Source organism: Taudactylus pleione, unplaced genomic scaffold, assembly GCF_031769625.1.
Source record: "Taudactylus pleione unplaced genomic scaffold, aTauple2 ptg000019l, whole genome shotgun sequence".
Taxonomy (NCBI): domain Eukaryota; kingdom Metazoa; phylum Chordata; class Amphibia; order Anura; family Myobatrachidae; genus Taudactylus; species Taudactylus pleione.
This window is the reverse complement of record NW_028284421.1, coordinates 36,800,070-36,824,931: the sequence shown is the minus strand read 5'-3', so window position 1 is coordinate 36,824,931 and position 24,862 is coordinate 36,800,070. Positions and strand designations below refer to the sequence as shown.

At 44.2% G+C, this 24,862-nt stretch overlaps 1 protein-coding gene across 2 annotated transcripts in view; it reads right to left on the bottom strand.

Annotated features, from left to right (window-relative positions):
* LOC148540550 (hematopoietic lineage cell-specific protein-like) overlaps positions 1–24,862 on the bottom strand; it is an 80,229-nt gene that overhangs the window by 54,168 nt on the left and 1,199 nt on the right. The window contains exon 1 of one of the 2 annotated variants that reach the window (XM_088444315.1): positions 16,101–16,158. The exons of the other annotated variant lie outside the window; for it this stretch is intronic. The gene's annotated coding sequence lies outside the window, so the exon portion shown is untranslated. Of the gene's footprint in view, positions 1–16,100; positions 16,159–24,862 lie in introns of those variants that run through there. 2 annotated transcript variants of the gene reach the window in all.

Here is a 24,862-nt window from a genome sequence, read left to right as displayed (position 1 = left end):
TTTTTTTAATGTGCAATTTGCATCGTTATGTGATTTTTAAAACGTTCCTTCAAGAGGCCTTTTTTTTATACAAATGAAATGGTTTTTGGTGTCCTTTTTTGCCTTTAGGGCCAGGATTAAATGTAACCCATTTGTACAATAATGTCACAATACAATGTCAGATTTTTTTCATAAATTTATTGTTTAAACACAAACCAATTGGCATAATATTTTTTTTTATTTTTTCTGCCAAAGATACTTTTTATCAAAAATAAATAATCAATAACTGATAACATAAACGTACAAAAATAACTTAAAAACATTTCACAAGAAAGGAGAGGGAAGTTTTGACCAGAAAGGAATATGAGCCAAGCACAGAAGGAGTGTGGGAAAAGTCGCCATTGCTGTCACCGTTTGTTCGCCCGTTTGGATGGGGGAGGGTGGGCGCCAGACCGGGTCCGGGATGCCATCGGGCTGGCCTGTCCAGAGGCAGATGTTGTGGCCTCTGGACTAGGCACAGGGCTAGGCACATTTGGAGGATTGGCTGATGTTGTGCCAGAGGTGGAGGATCCTGATGTTCCGGCAGGAAGGGAGGTCGGCTCCACCATGTGCTGGCGAACGAGCTGCTCCAGGGCATTGGCGATGCGGATGTTGGCCCTGGTATTTTCCGCCAGGGCCTGACCAATGGTCACGTTGGCCGCAGCATTTTGCTCCAGGGCCTCAGCCACCCGTATCAGACTGGCGTCCATCCTCTGCAGAATCTCCGTATGGAAATCCGATTTGAAATTGAGTTCTGTGAGGAGGCCCACTGCCTGCGAGGGGGCACGCCCTGGACTGGCTTCTGCAGGGTCCTCAGCCGGATGTACTGGTTCCTCCCCTGCAGAGCCAGCAGAAATTCTGCGGCCAAGGCTTCCCTCTGGAGCAGACTCATCCGCCTGTGTCTCTGTTGGAAAAATGAGAAAAGACTCACATTAGAATCTACATATTGGCACAATAGCATTTCAGAGTTGGTGACATCACAATACTTACCTGGGCCAACATGAGGAGCCGCAAAGTCTGGCATGTCCGTATCCATGTTGGACACGCCAAACACCTCCACAGGCTGCACACACCCCTGTGCCAGCTCTTCTAAATCCGTCAACTCCAATGACACAGGGGTGGGACCCCCACCTGTCCCCCTTGCATGCCTAGCCCTGTCCGCGAGTTTTTGCTTTAGGCGATATTTGAAGTCGCCCCATCTGTGGGGAAAAATGGAAGCCATTATCCTTTGGTTTAAAATGGGGTTTGTTTTTAGGGGGGGCAAGGGTTTACTTACCGCCGTTTGACATCCCGGGCTAGACGGACATAATCACCCACTCTATTGACAGCAACGGCTACCTCTTCCCACATTCTCCACTTCTGGCTTAGACTCATATTCCTGTCTGCCTGTGGCAGGATGTCCACACACTTCTGGATCAAAACCTCCATCTCCTTTCTTGTGAAATGTGGCTGCCTTTTTTTTTTGCCCGCTTTGGCCGGAATACTGGGCCCAGCAGCCTCTTCCATGTCATCCTCCTCACCTATTTGTGTAAATTTACAGAATTCACAAAATCACAACTTGCCTAATCTTATGTTTCAAATTAATCGTTGATAGAAAATGCATGAAAGACTTACCGCCTGACTCTTGTGCATTTTTTCCCTGGTCTGTCGCCATGTCTGAGGTCCAAACAAGAAATACACCAGAATTTGAATGTGTTTTCGTGACGTATTTATACATGCGTCCTTATTTTGCGGCCGCATCATTGATTGTGCGGCCCTATGATCCCTCCTTAATTTGTGCGGGAAACGAAACACTATTTATGGCTTGGTGTGTCTCAAGTCGAGGTGGCGTTTTTGGATTGTTGGAGGTTATCTTGGCTGGAGTTTATTGATTGCGTAGAAAGGAGTTGGAGGTTGGAGAATCGTTTGTTGGTTAGATTTGCGTCTTTTTTTCCGTTATCTTTGTTGGTTTATATTTTTGGGACCTCGTTTGTTGATTTGGTAAGTTTTGTGAAGTCTAACTTTTGTTGAATTGTTGTTTCATTGTGTTTCGTGTATTTTGTAATTTTTGGATACCTAATTTATTCTATTTTAGATTTTGTTTATTTTCGACCCCAAAGACCTTTTGATTTTGCATCTTAGATATTTGCTCTTGGTAAGTCCATTTTTTATCTTGTATTAGCGAACTAATTAGCGCATTTTTAGTAGTTACTCTTGTGACTTGTATTAGCGAACTAATTAGCACATTTTTAGTAGTTACTCTTGTGACTTGTATTAGCGAACTAATTAGCACATTTTTAGTAGTTACTCTTGTGACTTGTATTAGCGAACTAATTAGCACATTTTTAGTAGTTACTCTTGTGACTTGTATTAGCGAACTAATTAGCACATTTTTAGTAGTTACTCTTGTGACTTGTATTAGCGAACTAATTAGCACATTTTTAGTAGTTACTCTTGTGACTTGTATTAGCGAACTAATTAGCGCATTTTAAACAGCTTAATAATCATTCTAACTTTTTGATGGTTTAGCTTTCGCTTTTTGAGCCAACATTTCGACCCGTTTTGATGTACTGTGTTAAATGTCGCTTTGCGGTTTTGCTAAATGGGTGTTTGGCATATTTGAACTTTGGTCTAGCACAAAATGTATCCACAAAAATGCACAGAGTGAAATGTGTCAAGTAATTTTGTTGTTTATTTTCAGTTTGGACGTATCATGACAATACCCCGGCATGTAAGCAGCAATGGATGGTATCATCAAGCTAAGTTGTTTTAATATAGTTTTGGGGTGGGTCAAAAGCCTTACTTTGTAATTTTGGAATTTCAGGTTGATCTGGGGAGGATTGTTCTGGCCATGCTCCCGGAAGCCGACCAACCTCAATCTCATCCCAGGCGTAGGCATCGTAGGCATGCAAGGCCCCAGATATTTCGAACACGTGTCACCCTTTTTGGAATGCTCGATGATGAGGTTTTAAGACGCTACCGTCTACCTCCCAAAATCATCATAGACACTCTCTCATTAATAGAAAGTGATCTTGAGCGGCAAATTGACAGTCCAACAGCAATACCACCACTGACGCAATTTATGGCGGTGTTACATTTCTGTGCCTCAGGATCATTTCAAACAACGGTGGGAAATAGTGGCGGGCATCTCCCAATCCTCCTTTTCCCGGATCCTGAGGGCAGTGATGGAGGCACTTTTCAAGCACCTCCATCATTTTATTCAAATGCCTTTGGATATGGGTGCCCTTAGTGTGGCCAAGGCCAATTTTTACCAAATAGCTGGCTTCCCACACATCATAGGGGTTGTGGATGGTACTCACATACCACTTCAGCCTCCAGCACGGCTGGAGGCAATATTTAGAAACAGGAAACACTATCACTCCCTGAATGTAATGGTGGTATGTGATGCCTCCCTCCAGATCCTGTCCCTGAATGCTAAGTTACCAGGAAGTGCACATGACTCCTTCGTCATCCGGCAATCAGGGATATGGCAGAAATTAACCAACCTACAAGCTGGTGATGCGTGGCTTCTGGGTAAGTGGAGACCTTTAGTACATAACAATGTTAAGCTTCATACACAGTGTTCCTGATGTTGTCTCTTATTTTTCACAGGAGACAGTGGATACCCTTGCATGTCCTGGCTGCTCACTCCTTATTTGGCTCCCACACCAGGCCCACAAAGTGAGTATAATTCCGCACTTACAGCCACCAGGCAAGTGGTGGAGCGCTGTATCGGCCTTTTAAAAGGCCGATTCAGATGCCTCCACCGCTCTGGTGGCGAGCTCATGTATTTGCCGGATATGGTGTCGAAAATTGTGGTCCTGTGTGGGATATTTCACAACATCGCCATAAGGAGTGGTGTCCCAATGCAGCCAGAGGATGCCTTACCTGAGGATGGCCCCCCCGAGGTTGGTCGGAGGTCAGTATGTGGGGGGGCCATACGCGATGATGTGGTGGCCAGATTTTTTAGGTAAGTTTGACCCAAACTACAGTGTTTATACCTAATGTGTTTGTGTTTGTTTGCGAACATCTAATTTATTTATTTTTTTTCACCATCTTCTGTTTGTTCACATAATCTTTGCCACTCCAACGCTCACTACTTCCTGCTACCCTTACCAAACCTGGATCTGGTGATTTTGTCCATATATTCTGGAACCCATATCGCAACGCCATGTTTGTGGAATCATGTTGGCATGGTCCTTTGTCAACCAGTTCTTGATTGTTTTTTTTAATTAAATATTTTATTTGTATGTGTTGTATTTGAGATTAACACTGTTTTTTTTTTTTGATTTCTCATTTATGTTGTGAATAAATGTTTGGAGAGTGAAATGGTCTTCCTTTTTTTGGACGTTAACAGCAAGTGTAACCAGGTTAACACACCTTACAATTGACTAAGGGGTAATCCAGTACTGACACCAGTTGATGTAAACTGAAATATGTTTGCAGGTTCCCAACCCACACCAAAAGGAAGCCTGTCCAAACCTTTGGATTTTGAAGATTGGCCTAAGCAGCTTGCACACCAACTAGGAACCTGTAAAATGGCGAAATATCTAATTGACACTACACCCAAAAAGGGAAATGACATTGTTACTGTTATGTGTTTCTTGTGGCTGTTTAACATACAAATACAAAATACAATCTAACTTTTAAAAAAGGGAAATCCTTGCAGGAACAGTCTACTTATGTCAGGGTAAACTATTTGTGTTTTTGAAAAAAAGAATGAGCCAGAACGTATATTAGAACTACAAAATTTATTTACAAAATGAAAATAAACAAAAAAAACTACTGGCGAAGGATGCCAGACAGCCGGTCAAGGGCCACAAGAAGGCCAATGACATGTTGGCGCATCTGGCCAACACAATCCTCCACCTCTTGTCGACGCCTCTGTTCCTCTGTGGGTGAGAAAAGTGTGTGGATTAATAAAACAATAGGGAATCCACATTAAAAAAACAAAAACACAACGAAATCACTCCTAAACCGAAAAAAGAAAAACCAAAACAAAAAGGGGGTGCTGGCAAAAATACAAGGCCTATGTACAAATTCACACAGGTGTGATATGTGTATGTTGAAATCAGCAGGAAGAGGTAAAGGCAAACTGCTAAATCACCAAAAGTAAACCAAACAAGCACGAATAAAGGCACGACACATGATTGCATACAAACAGTTTGTGGTTAAAAAAAATGAGAAAGAAAAACATACCGGGAGCCAAAACGGGAGCTCCGGAAGTCCCTCCATGTTCCTCCTCGGAGGAGCCTTCATTCCCCAAAGAACGGGGAGGGGTAATGATGGACTCCGGGGAGGGGGTAATTGGAAGAGGGGTGGGTGGAGGAGAGGGGGAAGTGGGACGGAGGGGAAGGAGGCCCGACAGTTCCGGGAGAGGGTCTGGGAAGGCTGGGGAGGAGTGGGGTATAGGGGAAATATTTGGGGTGGAGTGTTGGCTGGGGGTTGGGGATAGTGGCCGGGAACGCCGTCTGGCCGGACGGTGACGGCGTAGTCTTGGCTGTCCTCCTAAAATATGTCAAACAAATTGAGGTTAGTTTCTGGGCAAATCCGGGGCCCAAATAAAACAAAAAAAACCAGCAACAAAAAACATGCAAAAAGGAGTAGAATGAAAAAAACAGAAATAGAGGGAAAACAAGCACACGCTGATATGAGGACAAATAATTAATAGGACAGACAGGAAAACATGCACACGCAGATATGAGGACAAATAATTAATAGGACAGACAGGAAAACATGCACACGCAGTTTGCCCCACAAACACAAACATGAAAACCACAATACATAACACTTACTTTCAAGGATCTGCATGCGAAAGCATGCCAGCAAGCGGGGCGTTCGCCGTTGCAGGTCTGACCACCTGCGCTCAAGCTGCCCGATGTTGCGGCGTGAACCCAACGACCGCAGGCGGGACCGTGCCTCCGCATACGCGGAGCGCTTCTGCCGGTTGGTGATGGGTGGAGGCTGGCTGGTGATCCGCCTATCCATCACCTCCGTAAGCACCAGCAGCTCGCGCCTGGTGAATGCGGAGGCTCTCATGATGGCAATGGAGTTTTTCATACAAAACATTTTTGATAAAGTGTGGCAAAAATTTCTGATTGGCTAATGTATTTTGGAAATTAACAGGAGCAATTTTATTGGTTAGTGTATGAGTCATGTGTTCAACAGGGCCAGAAATCTCTGGAGAGTTATGATAGGCTTGATGCAGTGACATGCGTTTGCAAATTTAAATAAAGAAATGAACCCCGGAAAATATGCGGGGATCCACAGCAATAGAACAATTGTTTAATTGTGGTTCACATGTTTTTTGAACAATAAAAGCGAATGTTCCATCCGTACGTATTCTGCGGGTAAACACAAACACGGACAAGAGTAAAGTTTCTTGCATTGTGTTGAAAAAAAAAAAACAATTAAGCTAATTGATACATTGATTGGCATGATACGATTGAGGGAGGTAGGCAGAATAAAGGAGCAGGTAATCGACATCTGACAAGGCCACTTCCGGTTTCACTTGTGCGTGCGTTCCCTTCAAGCCATTTCGGGGATGTACGCTCGCTATTTCGCACGCTCGTTAGTTAGAGGAGGGGTCGCCTGAGTTTAGGGAGGAATTTTAGATGCGAACGAAAATATGAGCGAGCCATTGAATTTAAATATTTTTGTACGTACGCCTAACGTACGTGCGCCCGCTTGCGAGTGGGTCTGAATGAGGGCCATTGACAGAATTTTCATATTTTGGCCTCTATTCACCACCACAATGGCTTTGAAATGAAACAAACAAGATGTGCTTTAACTGCAGACTTTCAGATTTAATTTGAGGGTAATTACATCCAAATCAGGTTAACAGTGTTAGAATTACAACAGTTTCTATATGTGCCTCCCACTTTTTAAGGGGCCAAAAGTAATAGGACAAACTAAACAATCCTAAATCTAACTTTCACTTTTTAATACTTTGTTGCAAATCCTTTGCAGACAAACACAGCCTGAAATCTGGAACGCACAGACATCACCAGACGCTGGATTTCATCCGTGGTGATGCTCTGCCAGGCCTCTACTGCAAATATCTTCAGTTTCTGCTTGTTCTTGGGGCATTTTCCCTTCAGTTTTGTCTTCATCAAGTGAAATGCATGCTCAATCGGACTCAGGTCAGGGGATTGACTTGGCCATTGCATAACATTCCACTTTTTAGCCTTAAAAAACTCTTTGGTTGCTTTTGCAGTATGCTTCGGGTCATTGTCCATCTGCACTGTGAAGCGCCGTCCAATGAGTTCTGAAGCATTTGACTGAATATGAGCATATAATATTGCCCGAAACACTTCAGAATTAATTCTGCTGCTTTTGTCAGCAGTCAGATCATCAATAAATACAAGGGAACCAGTTCCATTGGCAGCCATACATGCCCACACCATGACACTACCACCACCATGCTTCACTGATGAGGTGGTATGTTTTGGATCTGAGCAGTTCCTTCCTTCTCCATACTCTTCTCTTCCCATCACTCTGGTACAAGTTGATCTTTGTCTCATCTGTCCATAGGATGTTGTTCCAGAACTGTAATGGCTTTTTTTAGATGATGTTTGGCAAACTCTAATCTGGTCTTCCTGTTTTTGTGGCTCACCAATGGTTTACATCTTGTGGTGAACCCTCTATATTCACTCTTGTGAAGTCCTCTCTTGATTGTTGACTTTCACACATATACACCTACCTCCTGGAGAGTGTTCTTGATTTGGCCAACTGTTGTGAAGGGGTTTGTCTTCACCAGGGAAATAATTCTTCTGTCATCCACCACAGTTGTTTTCCGTGGTCTTCCGGGTCTTTTGGTGTTGCTGAGCTCTCCGGTGCGTTCTTTCTTTTTAAGAATGTTCCAAACAGTTGATTTGGCCACACCTAATGTTTTTGCTATCTCTCTGATGGGTTTGTTTTGATTTTTCAGCCTAATGATGGCTTGCTTCACTGATAGTGACAGCTCTTTGGATCTCATATTGAGAGTCGACAGCAACTGATTCCAAATGCAAATGCCACACCTAGAATCAACTCCAGACCTTTTACCTGCTTAATTGATAATGAAATAATGAGGGAATAGCCCACACCTGTCCATGAATTAGCTTTTGAGTTGCTAGTCCCATTACTTTTGGCCCCTTAAAAAGTGGGAGGCACATATACAAACCGTTGTAATTCCTACACCGTTCACCTGATTTGGATGTAATTACCCTCAAATTAAATCTGAAAGTCTGCAGTTAAAGCACATTGTGGTGGTGAATAGAGGCCAAAATATGAAAATTCTGTCAACGTCCCAATATTTATGCACCTGACTGTATATATATAGTTACACACATATATACAGTCATACTGTCAAACAAATATATATGTACAGTCAAATACACAGTCACACACTTATATACATAGTGTTAACTCTAGCTCCGGCGGCAGGCAGGGCGCCGGAGCTAGAGAGGGTAATGTTATGCGCGTGCCCGAAAAGGGGGCATGGTCATGAAAAGGGGGCCTGTCTATAAGACGCGTCCCCTTTTCGTCATATTTGGGGTTGTGCCCGGCGCTTACGGACATGCCGGGCAGCCCGCAAGCTCTGCAGAAAGGGAGAATAGATGCCGGGCGCAGGCGTCTATTCTCTGGCGGTGACCGGGTCACCGCATGTTTCTCCACCCGCGGGACACTGCGTCCCGCGGGTGAGAGCAGCACCCGCAGGCTGTGAGGGCATGGCGCTTTCTGCCCTCCTCCTGGAGTGCAGGGTGCTTTTTGACCTCCAGAAGGAGGGCAGGGTGCCGCGCCCCACTAAAACAGCCTATCGGGAACGCTATATACATATGACACACGGGGGAATTCAATTGTGTTTTTGGGCGTCTTAACTAATGGGCGTCTATCAGAGCAATTCAATTGTTTCTCTGATAGACCCCATGTTTAACGTGCCCAAAAGCACCATATTTAGATTCTCAAACAGCTAAACCCAACTAAACTCCTGGTTTGGGCGTCTAAAGTCCAAGTTTAGGTGCCCAAACTAAGGACTTTGCACACATATTTTTTCTCACACCTCCGCAGGTATATGGCGGCATTAAGTGCAAGACAATCAAGCCAGCAGCAAATGGATGCAAACGTTTCAATGTTAATCACAACATTTTTGTCAGGGTGCACCGAGTGCGCCATATTCTTGCTTCTATTTGCTTCTGACTTCCTTGTGGATCTTACGCTGACAGCCACCAGCATTACTGTACGTACAGACACCACTATTATTCACTGCTTGCTCAAAGCAGCTACCGCCTTTTTTTACTGAGGATATGGCTACTATGCAGGTGTATAGAAGTCACCCATTGTCACACACATCAGTCATCCACTCCCTCACAGCAGTCAGCCATTGTATCACACACAAGAGTCCCCCATTCTCTCTCTCACACACACAGGAGTCATCTATTGTCTCACATGCACACACAGCAGTCAGACATTGTCACTCACATCCAGGGCCAGCGCTACAATTAGGCAACATTAGGCATCTGCCTAAGGGTGCCGGCACCTGGAGGGCGGCGCTGAATCTGCTAAAAATAATATTAAGTATGAGTCTCTGCAGCTGCCTCTATGCCCTCTGTGTCCCCGAACTCCATTGCTGGCACGCAGCCATGGGAGAAGCTACGGGGTGGTCCAGATTTGCACAGGACCATCCCTTAGCAGTGCATCTGAGGGTGGAGTGCTCCTCCCCTTCCCAGCGGGCCTTGATGCTGGGAAGGGGAGGAGCACACCACCTTCGGATGGATGCACTGTTTGCTACCCTACAACTCCTACTGTAATGGGCCAGGCGGCCGCGGCGCACCACCACAGAATGCGCTGTCCGCTAGTACACTGCTCCTGCATATGACAGGTCAGGTGGCCGTGGCAAAGTCACTGGACAGGTCAGCGGGAGGGAGCAGTCACTGATTAGGAGCATCACTGAGCGAGGGGGATCTAGGTTGGGTATGTAATTATTGCAGGTTGGGATGCATGGAGCGCTAGTTGCGTGGTGGAGGTAGGGCAAAGTACGGTGGGCACTCTCTGCAGTAAGTGCCTCATGCAATCTGGGCCTCACAGATGGGCTGTGCAGTGATGAGTTACCCTGCAGGGTGAGGTGAAAGGTGACTGCTAATGACAGTGTTCCCTACAGCTCACCGCACCTGATCCCTCCTGTCCATCCCCAACACACTGCCCTAGGTTAGCACAATCACTGTCTGCCAGGAGCATTCCCTCCCACCACACACCTCTGTGCACACGTACCTGCATCCTATATCCTGCTATACCCCACGTGGTAACCTTACAGAGCTGACCAGCCAGGCTACATGTATCACCACCATACTGGGGTGAGTGAGCACTCCTACATGTCACTCACCCAGCACCCTCCATGTGCTTCACCCCCATGTCATGTTTCATGGATCCCTACCCAGCCTATATACTGTGTGTGTATATATATATATATATATATATATATATATATATATTTTTTTTTTTTAGAATATCTCTTATTTACCACTTTTTGTGTAAGCGTAGGGATAGAATTATAATAATCGGAATGCACCTTTTTGTAAACACATACATACAGCATAGATAGATAGATAGGTAGGGGTTACTGAAGGGGAGAGAGAGATCTTTTTTCAAATCTCTTATACACAAGCTAACAAGGAAGCTAGCTTAAATTGCCTGTGCTTTGATCCATCTCATCACCTTTTTCTGGCAAGATGTCCTGCAAAACTGCAGCTAAATATACTGTACAGTATATCACACTTTTTTATTCTTAAGATGTTAAAAATCAGGAGGTGCACATTTGCTGTGACTTTTTGTGATTTTTTCCTGTAATAATCTTGATGGATTTTTAACTGCCCAAAAATGATGAAAAACTAATTCTTCATAAATCTCTTAAAAGTGATAAAAATAAAGATTAAAAATGTGAATATAGAAAATCCTAATCTGTTCTCCATGTAGAAAAAGGTGTCTTTTCACTTTTAAAATGACATCACAGAAATCTAATGACATAAGCAGTGTCGTCATGGATACGGAACATTGACAGCTGATGAACAGTTATCACAGTTCTCTCCTGAAACTGACTGAGGAGCCAGCTAAGAATCTGTGCAGGCTACACAAGTCTGCAACAAGTCTTCACCATCCAGCATGTCAGGTTGGAGCATAAAGCAGCAGTATCTAATTGTAATAAATAGTTATAGGACACGGTTACAATTAAGCTCACTAGGGGGTTGATATACTAAGCCACAGGTTCTCAAACTCGGTCCTCAGGACCCCAAACAGTGCATGTTTTCCAGTCTCCACACTGAGGGCCTGATTCAGAGCCGGACGCTATTTGCGCTCGCTCGTTCAGAAAAAGGGGCCGGCTATTTAAATTGAGCGCTCGCTCTTTGCAGTCTGTTGACGCCTCTATGTCTGAGCGAGCGAACGAAACATGCGCTCGCTATTTTGTAAAGACAAAAAACTAAAAAAACTGACAGTACCCCCACCCCCTCTACACAAAGTGTGACAGCACCCCCACCACCTCTACACAAAGTGTGACAGCACCCCCACCCCCTCTACACAAAGTGTGACAGCACCCCACCCCCTCTACACAAAATCTGACAGCACCCCCACCCCCTCTACACAGAATCTGACAGCACCCCCACCCCTCTACACAAAATATGACAGCATCCCACCCCCTCTACACAAAATCTGACAGCACCCCCACCTCCTCTACACAAAGTGTGACAGCACCCCCACCCCCTCTACACAAAATGTGACAGCACTCCCACCCCCTCTACACAAAATATGACAGCACCCCCACTCCCTCTACACAAAATATGACAGCACCCCCACCCCCTGTACACAAAATCTGACAGCACCCCCACCCCCTCTACACAAAATATGACAGCACCCCACCCCCTCTACACAAAATCTGACAGCACCCCCACCCCCTCTACACAAATTGTAACAGCACCCCCAGCCCCTTTACAAAGTGTGAGAGTACCCCCATCCCCTCTACACAAAAATGTGACAGCACGCCCTCCCTTACATACACAAAATGTGACAACACCCTCTCCCTTACATACAAAGTGTGACAGCACCCCCTTCCCTTACAAACATAAATAGTGCCAGCACTCACTAAAATAAACACACAAAATAAATGTGACAGCACACCCACTACACATACAAAAAGTGTGATAGCATACCCACTACACATACAAAAAGTGTGATAGCATACCCACTACACATACAAAAAGTGTGATAGCATACCCACTACACATACAAAAAGTGTGACAGCATCACCCACTACACATACAAAAAGTGTGATAGCATACCCACTACACATACAAAAAGTGTGACAGCATCACCCACTACACATACAAAAAGTGTGACAGCATACCCACTACACATACAAAAAGTGTAACAGCATACCCACTACACATACAAAAAATGTAACAGCATACCCACTACACATACAAAAAGTGTAACAGCACACCCACTACACATACAAAAAGTGTGACAGCATACCCACTACACATACAAAACGTGTGACAGCACACCCACTACACATACAAAAAGTGTGACAGCATACCCACTACACATACAAAAAGTGTGACAGCACACCCACTACACATACAAAAAGTGTGACAGCATACCCACTACACATACAAAAAGTGACAGCATACCCACTACACATACAAAAAGTGTGACAGCACACCCACTACACATACAAAAAGTGTGACAGCATACCCACTACACATACAAAAAGTGTAACAGCACACCCACTACACATACAAAAAGTGTGACAGCATACCCACTACACATACAAAAAGTGTGACAGCACACCCACTACACATACAAAAAGTGTGACAGCATACCCACTACACATACAAAAAGTGGCAGCATACCCGCTACACATACAAAAAATGTGACAGCACACCCACTACACATACAAAAAATGTGACAGCACACCCACTACACATACAAAAAGTGTGACAGCATACACACACAGTGTGACAGCACACCCACTACACATACAAAAAGTGTGACAGCAGACACACACAGTGTGACAGCACCCATCACCACCACTTACACATACACGTACAGTAACTGCACTCCCCCTACAAACACAAACACACAAAGCGTGCCAAACGTGCCCTCCTCCTGTCATGGAGGCATTTCCCCACTCCCTGCTGTCTAAGGAACCATACCTGCCTGCTCCCATTCACACCCCCTTACCTCAGGGGGACTCAGCAGCAACCCCTTTTCCCAGGAAGGTGTATGGTCCCCACTTTAGCTTGCTCAGGCTGTCCGAGCTTCAGCTGGAAATCCTCCGCAAGCCCCCCAACCGTCAGGCAGCTGTGCACGTATCATCTCCACCACACTCGCGTCTAGAGGCCCAGGCGGGCAGTTCTGCCGCTCCAGCCCACAGGACACTGAAGACGATACAGGCAGCAGAAAGATGGGCGCCAATATAACGCCTCCTAATCAAACGGGGGCCGCGGCTCCTACGCGGCCGCGTACCAATGCGTAATTATAGAACCGGCCCTGTGTACAGACTCAGTGAGGAGTGCTGCTTATATTGTGTGTGTCTATCTATCTATCTATCTATCTATCTACCATAACAGGGAGGACTATGTCGCCTAGTACGTGAGACATGGGGACATCATCTGCTGCTTGTATAGGCTGGAAATTTCCTCTGATATCAGGACTTATTGTGACCGAGATCCCCTGAGGTTTTGCGTGGTCTGGAATCGCTTAACTGTGTAGTGACCTGAGTATAACAGCTGATATATCTCTGCTTCTTTTAACCTTGATGTACGTGAGCATTATTACAATTAAGTGTTTTTATAGTATCCAACGTTGTGCACTCTCTCTTCTTACAAACACACTCAGCTCCCACACACACACACACATATATACAATAAGGACAAAAGAGCATCCATAGCTGGGATGCAGTCATAATCCCGACCCGCAGGGATTCCAGCACTGAGAATGTCGGACACGGAATCCTGACATCTGTCAGAATCCCGGTGCCGGCCTCCCGACTGCCAGAATCCCTGTCCCCTTGCAGCCATATGTCCCCTTCACCCTGCAGTATACTATGATTCCCCCCTTTCCCCCTGCAGTGTAGCCTGAATCCCCCTCCCCCCGTAGACAGAAATCCACCTTCCTCCCAAGTCCCTACAGCCAGAACAGCCCCCTTCCCTTCCCCCTTGCAGACCAAAACTTACCTCCCTCTGTAGTCACAACAAGCCCCACTTCCCCGCTATAGCCATAAGAGCCCCCACCTTCCCCCTCCAGCCAGAAGCATCCATGTGGTAAGTCAAATGTACAAATTATTCTGTTTTTATGATATATTATCTACATACAGCATAGATAGATAGATAGATAGATAGATAGATAGATAGATAGATAGATAGATAGATAGATAGGTAGATAGGTAGATAGGTAGGTCTCGTTACTGAAGGGGAGAGAGAGGTCTTTTTTCAAATCTCTTATACACAAGCTAACAAGGAAGCTAGCTTAAATTGCCTGTGCTTTGATCCATCTCATCACCTTTTTCTGGCAAGATGTCCTGCAAAACTGCAGCTAAATATACTGTACAGTATATCACACTTTTTTATTCTTAAGGTGTTAAAAATCAGGAGGTGCACATTTGCTGTGACTTTTTGTGATTTTTTCCTGTAATAATCTTGATGGATTTTTAACTGCCCAAAAATGTTGAAAAACTAATTCTTCATAAATCTCTTAAAAGTGATAAAAATAAAGATTAAAAATGTGAATATAGAAAATCCTAATCTGTTCTCCATGTAGAAAAAGGTGTCTTTTCACTTTTAAAATGACATCACAGAATTCTAATGACATAAGCAGTGTCGTCATGGATACGGAACATTGACAGCTGATGAACAGTTATCACAGTTCTCTCCTGAAACTGACTGAGGAGCCAGCTAAGAATCTGTGCAGGCTACACAAGTCTTCAACAAGTCTTCACCATCCAGCATGTCAGGTTGGAGCATAAAGCAGCAGTATCTAATTGTAATAAATAGTTATAGGGCACGGTTACAATTAAGCTCACTAGGGGGTTGATATACTAAGCCACAGGTTCTCAAACTCGGTCCTCAGGACCCCAAACAGTGCATGTTTTCCAGGTCTCCACACTGAGGGCCTGATTCAGAGCCGGACGCTATTTGCGCTCTCTCGTTCAGAAAAAGGGTCCGGCTATTTAAATTGAGCGCTCGCTCTTTGCAGTCTGTTGATGCCTCTATGTCTGAGCGAGCGAACGAAACATGCGCTCGCTATTTTGTAAAGACGCCCCTTTGCCGTTCGCATCACACGTCATCTCCGGTATTTATTAGAATAATCGAGTACATCAAAAGGCGTCTGAACTGCTCGCAGTGCTTGTGGTAGGATTTTCCTACCGCAATCATGCGAACAGTTCAGGCTAAGAAACATCCAAGTGACGTGGTCGATGACGCTGCTTTGTTAATTATGCACACCCTTAAAACGCCCGTTTTGACCGTTTGGCACGCCTGCGTTCGGATCACCACTCCCCGTTTTCAAGCACCTTCCCCTGTTACCACCCACAAACGCCTCATCCTGTCACTCAAATTAGCAGGCACTCGCTATTTTGCGAGCGCTCTATTTCCGACCGCAATGACTGGTTGGCGCATGCGAATTACGACCCATACGCATGCGCAGATGTGCGAACATCGCACGGAGCGAACGAGCGGCCGCTTACGAGCGGCTCTGAATCAGTCCCTGAATCAAGTGAAATAATTAGCTCCACCTGTGGACCTTTTAAAATGTGTCAGTGAGTAATGAATACACCTGTGCACCTGCTGGGTGACCTGCAAAACGTGACCTGTGTGGGGTCCTGAGGACAGAGTTTGAGAACCACTGTACTAAGCTTTGGAGAGAAATAAAGGACCAACCAAAAAGTGCCTAACTGTAATTTTTCAAACACAGCCCGTAAACTGACAGGAGATGTTTGGTTGGTACTTCATCTCTCTTCACTTTATCTCTAGCCAAGGCTTAGTGCATCTACCTCTAGCTCCTTCAGTCAGGTCTACCATAACATTTTTGCCCAATTAAGTTATGCTTAATTGCTGCCAAACATGCCTTACCCCACTGGTATCCAAACTTTCTTAAATCACAGCGCCCTAGAGTATCGGCATTGTTTCCACAGTGCCCCTTGGCCAAAGTTTCTTACAGGTCTATTTATTAACATTATTTTGACTAAAGTAAAGTGAAAAAAGGTGTTTTCACACCCTTTTCACATTATTTTAGTATCACCTATAGTTATTACAGGGCAATTGGAGTAGAATTCGTAAAATTCTACTCTAACCCCTAAGTATCATTTATTTTTAGTAATCAGATCGCATTTCCCATGATTGTAATGGGAAATGTGATCCGACCAGAGTTACTAAAAAAAAAAATGTGAAAAAAATACCTAGGGAGGCCCTGTGATAATAACGCCACCTGAACAGACCGCAAGCTGATTACTGTAAAAAAAATAAAATAAAAAAATAGTAAAAAAAATTTACTTACCTGACTCCAGGGCCCGGTGGTCGGGGCTCCAGGTGATGTCCTCCCTGCGGTCAGCTGGTCTCCCATGCTGCACTGCGGCCCGGTCAACAGGTGATCGGGTCCCAGTGCAGTATGGGATATCACCTGACCGGAGGCATGGAGGACATCACCGGTGGCCGGGATCATGCAGGTAAGTGTAATTAAGGGAGGGGGGAGGTCGCGGGGGGCGGGGATTAGCGCTGGGGGGGTAGCAGCGGCGGCCGGTCGGCACATGCGCGAGCACTTTGTCACTGTATTTTTGGAAAAAGTGTGCGGATGGGATTCGCAGGGACAGAGCTTTATCGCAAGCTCTGTCCCTGCAAGGGATTTGTAGTAAATCCCTGTGATATTGCCTGAATTTGCAATGCGAATTCAGTCGTTAATATCACACTACAATCTGCATTCAATATGCAGATTGTAGTAAATAGAGCCCCCATTGAGAAATTCTGCAAAGATTATTAAATTAAGTAAATTAAGCTGTCATGTCATCCTTCGGTTCAGTTAAGTGATGGATAAGGTTGTCCTTCTGTTTGTCCACATATTGTATGATTGGAAGCCAATATTAATTATTTTGCCTAATACATTGACCATAAATATATTTATTTGGTCCAGGACCGCCAACACATGGCACCCCTGCAAGTGCCCTGCGGTACCCCAGGGTTCCACTGCACCCAGTTTGGGAACCACTGCATTACCCTATATACAGTCACTTGCTATAATGACATAACCTTATTTAAAATACATTTCTTGACAAAGGTCTTACCTGCTAACATTCCTGATTTGGAAATAGGGACATTTTAGGCTCCTGATTTTCTTAAATTACCACTCACATAGCCTCATCTCTTTTCTGCAGCAGAAAGAGGGACTGGCCTCCCAAAATCAGGACTATTGGGGATCTGCAAATTTGCAATTAGGGGAGTATGACATGAGTTACATATGGACACGTGTTGTTACCTATGTGCAGGGCCGCCATCAGGGGGGGACAGCCAGCACTCCTGTACCGGGCCCGGACAGCTGAGGGGCCCAGACGTTGGCAGGCAGAGTTAATTGCTAATTTATTGCCCTCATACAGGACAGCTGAGGCTGCTAAGTGCTGGCCGGAGAGTTCTATGAATGAGTCATCACACACAGCTCAGCAGTGTGTGATGACTCATTCATTAATGAACTCTCGGGGCAGCGCTGTATGATCATCATACACACACGCGGCACCAGTGTCCTGCTTCTGTTACTGTGATCAGGAGCAGCTGCAGGAGGACCATCTTATATAATAAAGGTAGGAGCACTGGGCCCCCTCACAGACAGGTTCCCCTCTCAGGACCCTATCAAATTAGTTACTTCAATCACCTCTGCCTCCATAGTTGCTCCACCCTCAGCTCTCCTCCCCCTGCTCTCATTGGCCAGATAATGTATGCACTGCACTGAGGAAGGAAATGTGAGAGAGCAGCTGCGGTGCACACACAGAGGTACCTCTGCCCCATCCCTCCCTCCTATACAATCTGCCCCATTGTCCCCTGTACTATGCCTAAATCCTGCCTCTGCCCTCCCCTCCCCCCTCCTATACAATCTGCCCCCTGTACTATTGCTGAATCCTGCTCTGTCCCCCTCCCCCTCCTATACAATATGCTCCACTGTCCCCTGTAATATTCATGAATCCTGCTTCTGTCTCCCCCTCCCCAAATTTCTATCTCTGTACTCTGCCCATATGTGTCCATATCTGTGCCCCAGTTCCCTCATAGCTGTGCCTTTGTCCCCTCTCCATCTCTGCCTCTGCCCGCTTCCCATTTTTGACTCTGCTCCTATCCCATCTGTGTCCTTTACTTAAGTGTGCCTCTCTCTATTTGCACCTCTGCCCCCTTGCCATGTCCATGCTGGGCCTGATTCAGACCCTGTCGCTAAGGAGCGATCACTCACTGCCGGGCGATTGTTGCTCAATGCGCATGCGTCTAATTCGCAGTGCGCGTGCGCAAGCCAATCTCTGCGATGGGAAATTGTGCGCTCAGACACAGACTGTCCGCTTCTTTGAGTGACAGCACCGTTTGTGGGTGGTAACAGGGGAAGGTGCTTGTAATGGGGGGAGTGTTGTTGCGAACGCAGGCATGTCAGGCCAACAAAACGCCGTTTAAAGGGTGTGCATAATTAGCAAAGTAGCATCATTGTGCACATCACCTGCATGTATTTCAGCCAGAACTGATCGCAGTGCTTGCGGTGGGGTAAGTCTACCTCAAGGGCTGCGATCAGCACCGATGGCTCTTGATGTTACCGATTCATCCAACAATCCCAGGAGATGACTTGTGTTGCAAGGGGAAAGGGGGCGTCTTAACACACTTGCGAGCGCTCAGTGCCATAGCTCACTAAGACATAGAGGGCGTCCTTACGCGATGCAGTGCGATCACATAATTTAAATATCCGGCCCTTTTTTTTGCAACGAGCGAGCGCATCTTGAGAGCGGGTCTGAATGAGGTCCAGTATTCCATACCACATACAGTAATTGAACCTCCGGATAGCAGGTTAGTACAGTTCTGTTGTAAATCATTAGGCTTTTCTCAATTTAAGAAACAAAAAATCTGTTTATTCCTTTTTAATATTTAAAGGAAAAAAAATAAAATAATTATATATATATATATATATATATATATATATATATATATATATATACCAGAGCTCAACCCCACCCCTTTGCGTCCACCAGACCTTTGGGGGGAAGAACAAAGGGGGTGGGGGGCCCTGCCTTTTTCATTTGTACCGGGCCCCACGATTTCTGATGGCAGCCCTGCCTATGTGTTAAATATGGACTCCTGGAATGTAAATGTGTCCTATAGTTTACTAAAGTAGAATTAAATCTGATTATTTTGGAAAGTCTCCTCTATGCCACATTGGTAATATATATGGCATTTCTCTGACTTGTGCCACATTTGTACCACGTTTTTATATCCTGCTCATTTGGTTTTGTCCCTATTGTCGGTTTATTTCATAGATCACTAAGCATAAACACATTTTCTTTTCATTTCTATTTATACTTACAGTACATGACAGAATCTTTTGTAACCATACGGCCTGTCCCAGCTTTTACCATGAGCAGGATAAACCAAGAAAACTATAGTCACTATACTGTACTAGATTACTCTTCTATATGTAGCATTTTTATAGCTTGGGGACTATTAGGATTTTCTTTTCATAGCCTAAAGAATTAACTTAAAATAAACAGCAAAAAAGCTTAAAATACACTTTTCTATAACCTTCCTCATAGTTACACAATGTAACCCAATTACTTTGTTATGCCAATTATATTTATAAAAATTAACTAGATAGTATTATTCAGGTGCTTATTAAGTTAAATATATAAAAGCTTTACACAATTTTCATTTAGAACAGCAGCAGCCACTTTAGTATGCCTGTGGTCGCATACTTACAGTTACTCATTAGAAATTACCAAAAGGAAACCTATATTTAATTAAAAACCAAAATGTGTAAGTGTTGCGCTAATAATTACTCCACATTTACTATATTAAAATATATATCTTGGCTAAAGAAAATATTTATCCAAAAACACATATGTATATAATAATAAATATAATTATATGGTTTATTCCATTACATAATTACATATTTATAATGCAGCTGCATTCATTTAAAAATGATCAAAAATATACATATACAATAAAACAATATATAAAAAGGATATACTCTCTCTCAACTGTATATGTATATAAAGTCTAGTATTGGGTACTCTGAATAGACTGTATTAGTATTAATGTATTTGTTTGTCTTGTTATGCTCCTCTGATGATAGTTCAACACATAGGGGCCTATTCATCATGTTAATTATCGGGGTCCAGACAGACCCCGATAATTAACATCCTAACTTGCTGCGGCTGCCGGAGCAATTCATCATTGCTTCAGCGCGGTGATAGCTGATGTGATATTAGCTGCCCCTGTGAGCGGCCTCACTGCTCCTTTTCGGAGCATTGACAGGAGGGCGCATACGCGACCTACAGGTCACGCATGCGCACAAGAGCCCCGACGTCTGGCGGAAGGAGCCGGACAGGGACGGAGGGATCTGAAAGTATCCCTCTTCACAACCCGGACCGTCTTACCATAGGGAAGGAATGGGTTGCGATGCCGAAGCAGGAGCATTCGCCATCTGAAGATGGTGAATGCTCCCGCAGTCAAGCTCCGAAAATATTATATTTTCGGAGCTTGATGAATACTGTCGCCATACTAGTGTATGGGGACAGCGGGCCATTCCGCAAAAGGAAGGTAAGTAGGAGAGATCTCCTGCTTTACCTTCTTGATGAATGGCCCGATAACTTAATTTTCACAATTGCAGGTGAAAATGTGCATTTTCACCTGCTTTTGTGAAAATTAAGTGATGATGAATAGACCCCATAATGTTGATTCTGCACATAAAAAGTCTGCCAGTGAGTCCGTATTATACAAAGAGATAATAGACTTACAGTATTCCCTTTTGCTCCTATTAGGGAGCTTTATTAAAGAGACTCTTTGATAAAGCTCCCTATAGGAATGAAACGCATTTAGAGGAAGTACTAAATCCTGTTACCTGACTCAACGGGTCTTTGGGACTTTGACCGGTAATTGCCCGCTTAATTTTATTCCAATTGAGTCCTACCTTGAAATAGCAATACACCATCATATGCTACGACGAATCACCACACCAGGTCTCCATAGTAGACTAGCAGGTGATGCGGCTTTCAGTAAAAACGTCCGCACAACAATGACTTGTGTGTTCAGCCCATTCAATCTTATACAAATCTACTCAGTTGGAGCTGGCTAATTAGAGTACTGTAATGGTGGGTACACACTAGACGATATGCTCCCTGAGCGATATCGTGTAGTGTTGTCCCCGGTAGGCTGTGCTCAGTGTCGTTCATGACATTGAGCACAGCCGCTGAACGATATCATTAACGATATCGTTCAGCGCCGGGCTCTCTCCCCCATTCCCTGACATGCAGCAACCTGATGAGATCGTCAGGTTGGCCTGCATGTCAGCCCGATGAACGATGATGACGAACGACCCGCGGGAACGCGCGTCGTCGTCATCGTTCATCTTTTTGGGGTTAAAAGTGGACGATAAAGTGGACGACTGAACGATAACGATATCGTTATCGTTCAGTCGTCCACTTTATCGCCCAGTGTGTACGCACCATAAGTCTATTATATCTTTGTATAATAAGGACTCATCAGCAGACTTTTTATGTGCTGAAGCAAGAACTTTATTTGTTAACCTATCATCAGAGGAGCATAACAAGACAAGCCAGATATTGTGGTAAAAGACTCCATTCCTAGGTCGCAATTACATTCATGAGCGCCGAGAGGGGGGGGAGCGGGTACAGTTTGCCCGGGCTTGCTAGAGGGGCCCGGTGTCGCCTTCCCCCCCCTCACAGCAGCTCAGCACACAGCTTGTACTGGGTTGCAGTGCGAGACTGCTCGCGGCGCTGCATAAATGATTTATTTTTATATCTTTGTTCAAGGGAGTGTGGCCACGCCTCCCGTGATTAGGCCACGCCCCCTCCTTTACCCGGGCCCGGCTGGGCTCTCTATGGCCCTGATTACATTAATACTAATACGGTCTATCCATATTACCCAATACTAGACTTTATATACTTCTATTAGCTCCAGTAGAGCTAATAGTAACAGATTAACTATTGAGTTGAAATACTGATTTATAAATATTTCTGTGCTAGAAACAGCCATGTTCGTTTTTCTCTGATTTCCCATTGTACAGTGTGAGTGACTGAGTTTCTCTCCTACTAAGAAATTGTATTTATTTATCTTGCAGGTTCCATGAGAAATCCCTCTATACATGTGAGCAGACCCAGTATAAGAGGGGTCAGGCGACTACAGCAAGTGGCCCAAAGAAATCACGTATTGAATAATTTGAGGCTGCTGATGCAGGCCAGGCCCTTTAGGCCAAATAGACATATTAGACATTAATCATTTGTATATGAGCACATTTTTGATTATATTCTATTATTATTATTAAATTATATTATTATATTATAAATAAATAGCAAGTATTTATTTTTTAGTAACATTTATTTGTATAGTGTCTACATAAAAAGCACTTCATAGAGAGTATTTAATGATTGGCATTAGTCTCTACTCCAGAGGAGCTTGCAGTCTATATTCCCTACACTATAACACACATACATAAGGGTTCATTTAGGCAGAAGCCAATCATCTAGCAGTTTGTCTCTGAAGTGTAGGATGAAGCAGGAGCTACAGGAGGGACACATGGGGATAATATACAAACTCAACACAGATAGGGCCATGGTGGAACTGAACCAATGGCATAAGCACTGTGAGGCCGCAATGCTGACCACTGTACCACCCCATCTTGTAAAAGTGTTAATATTTTGTTAATAGTTTATGCTTGTAATTACTTTAGATGTGCATTTTGCAATTAAGACTGCACATAAGCAAAATGTTTTCCCCTAAGATTCTTAAGGAATTTTACATTTTGGCTGTAAATATTTTTCACTTGCATTGAGAGGGTCTCAATGTAACAGCCTTTCTAGTCACACCATGCCGTGGTGTCACTAGGTAGCACTGAGCATCTTTTTGTGTGACGTTTTACCTTCAAATGCATCTTATTCGCAAAGTGATGTGAATAGGATGCACAAGAAGCTTCTGAGGACTAAAATGATATGAGACATGCCTATATTCTGTGTGCAACTGCTGGGTGTATCTGCATGCGATACGTCACAGCCGCTGACACTATAACTTAGAGTTTCGCATGCAGATACACTCGCAGTCGCACACAGAATATAGGCATGCCGTATATTTTTATAAGATGCATTTTTGGGCAAAAACAATATAAAAGATGCTCAGCGCACGGGACCTGGCAGCTCACTCATACCGAATGGGATATTGAGACTTGATGTATGAGGACATAATCACATACATATATGGTCACACACATATACATATGTAGCCTACAGTCAAACACATACACACAGCAATAACATACAGTCACACACATACTGTATATACATACTGTCACACACAGTGATAAACATATACAGAACATAGTCTCACACTTATACACATATAAATATAGTGTTCCCCCTTCTCTATCATAAATCATCACTTGACACTCACACTGTCTGTAGCTGCTCCTACCTCCTCCCATCCTCTCTCCCATGCCTCTGACAGCACAGTGCCGTGTAGCCCTGCTCAACCTGCTCGGACTCCATCCCTGTGTTCTTTTCATTTTCTACAGCTTGCAGGGCACTTTTGCATTGCAGCTGTAATAAATGTTGGGGGTCCTGGTGCACTTGCGCCCTGTTCCTCACCTTTATCCGGCTGTGATGGCAGATTCTCAGATGTTTCTGTGGGCATTGTCAGCACAATGCCTCCTTTCCCTCAGAACTACATCACTGACCCTAAGCTTCAACAAGACTATGAACTGACATCTATGCTAATCCCTCTTTCCTGAATCTAAGGTTTAGGATTGACCCTTTAAATCATATGTTGACTAGCTCAGATTCCTCCCATGATTGGCCTACGCACACTCACCCAAGCAAATGCTCTGCTTTTCAGAATGAACTAACCAACAGCCACTGCTATGAGGATCTTTTCTCAGGAGGTTTAGATGAGGTTTTCACCTTGCTCTTATTCCCCATTATAGCTTTTCCCCACCTCCCTATCACTCTCTTTTCTAGAATGAAAAAGGAGTATGTATAAAATCTAAAGAACTACATTATAACTTAGTTCAGTTAGCATATCATGATGAAGGTTGTATAGCACCAAAGTCTATCTAGACAATATCACATGTTCAGATGCACATAATATACACGCATGCTACCTACCCTCATTGCATATAGTTTATGTGCATGTTGCATGATTGCAATTGTGAGCAATTGATTTGATTTCAAGACTAAGCTGTCACATCTAGCTCATACTTGCCAACGCCCCCTGATTGTCAGGGAGAGTCCCTGAAATAGTAGCAATCTCCCTGATTACACCTTACCGCTATTATGTAGCTGTAATATAACAGCCCCCCCCCCCCCCCAAGATAGACATTCAAATTGGTTCATTAGTATAATTTCCTTGCATTGGTTATTATAAGGCACAATGATCCATATGGTTACATGCATTTGCTGAAAAGTATCAGTGTGTTTTCATCAACAAATAGATCTTACTAACTTCCGGGCTCATTTACATTTGGAATGGAAATCAGTTTTATGGCACACCTCTCAGATGTAGCAGTACAGTCCACTTTGCCGCCGCACTCATAGGTGCTGCTTTCACAATCTCACTGAAATGCTTTTTCAAAAGTAGGCAAGTATGACTAGCTTTAC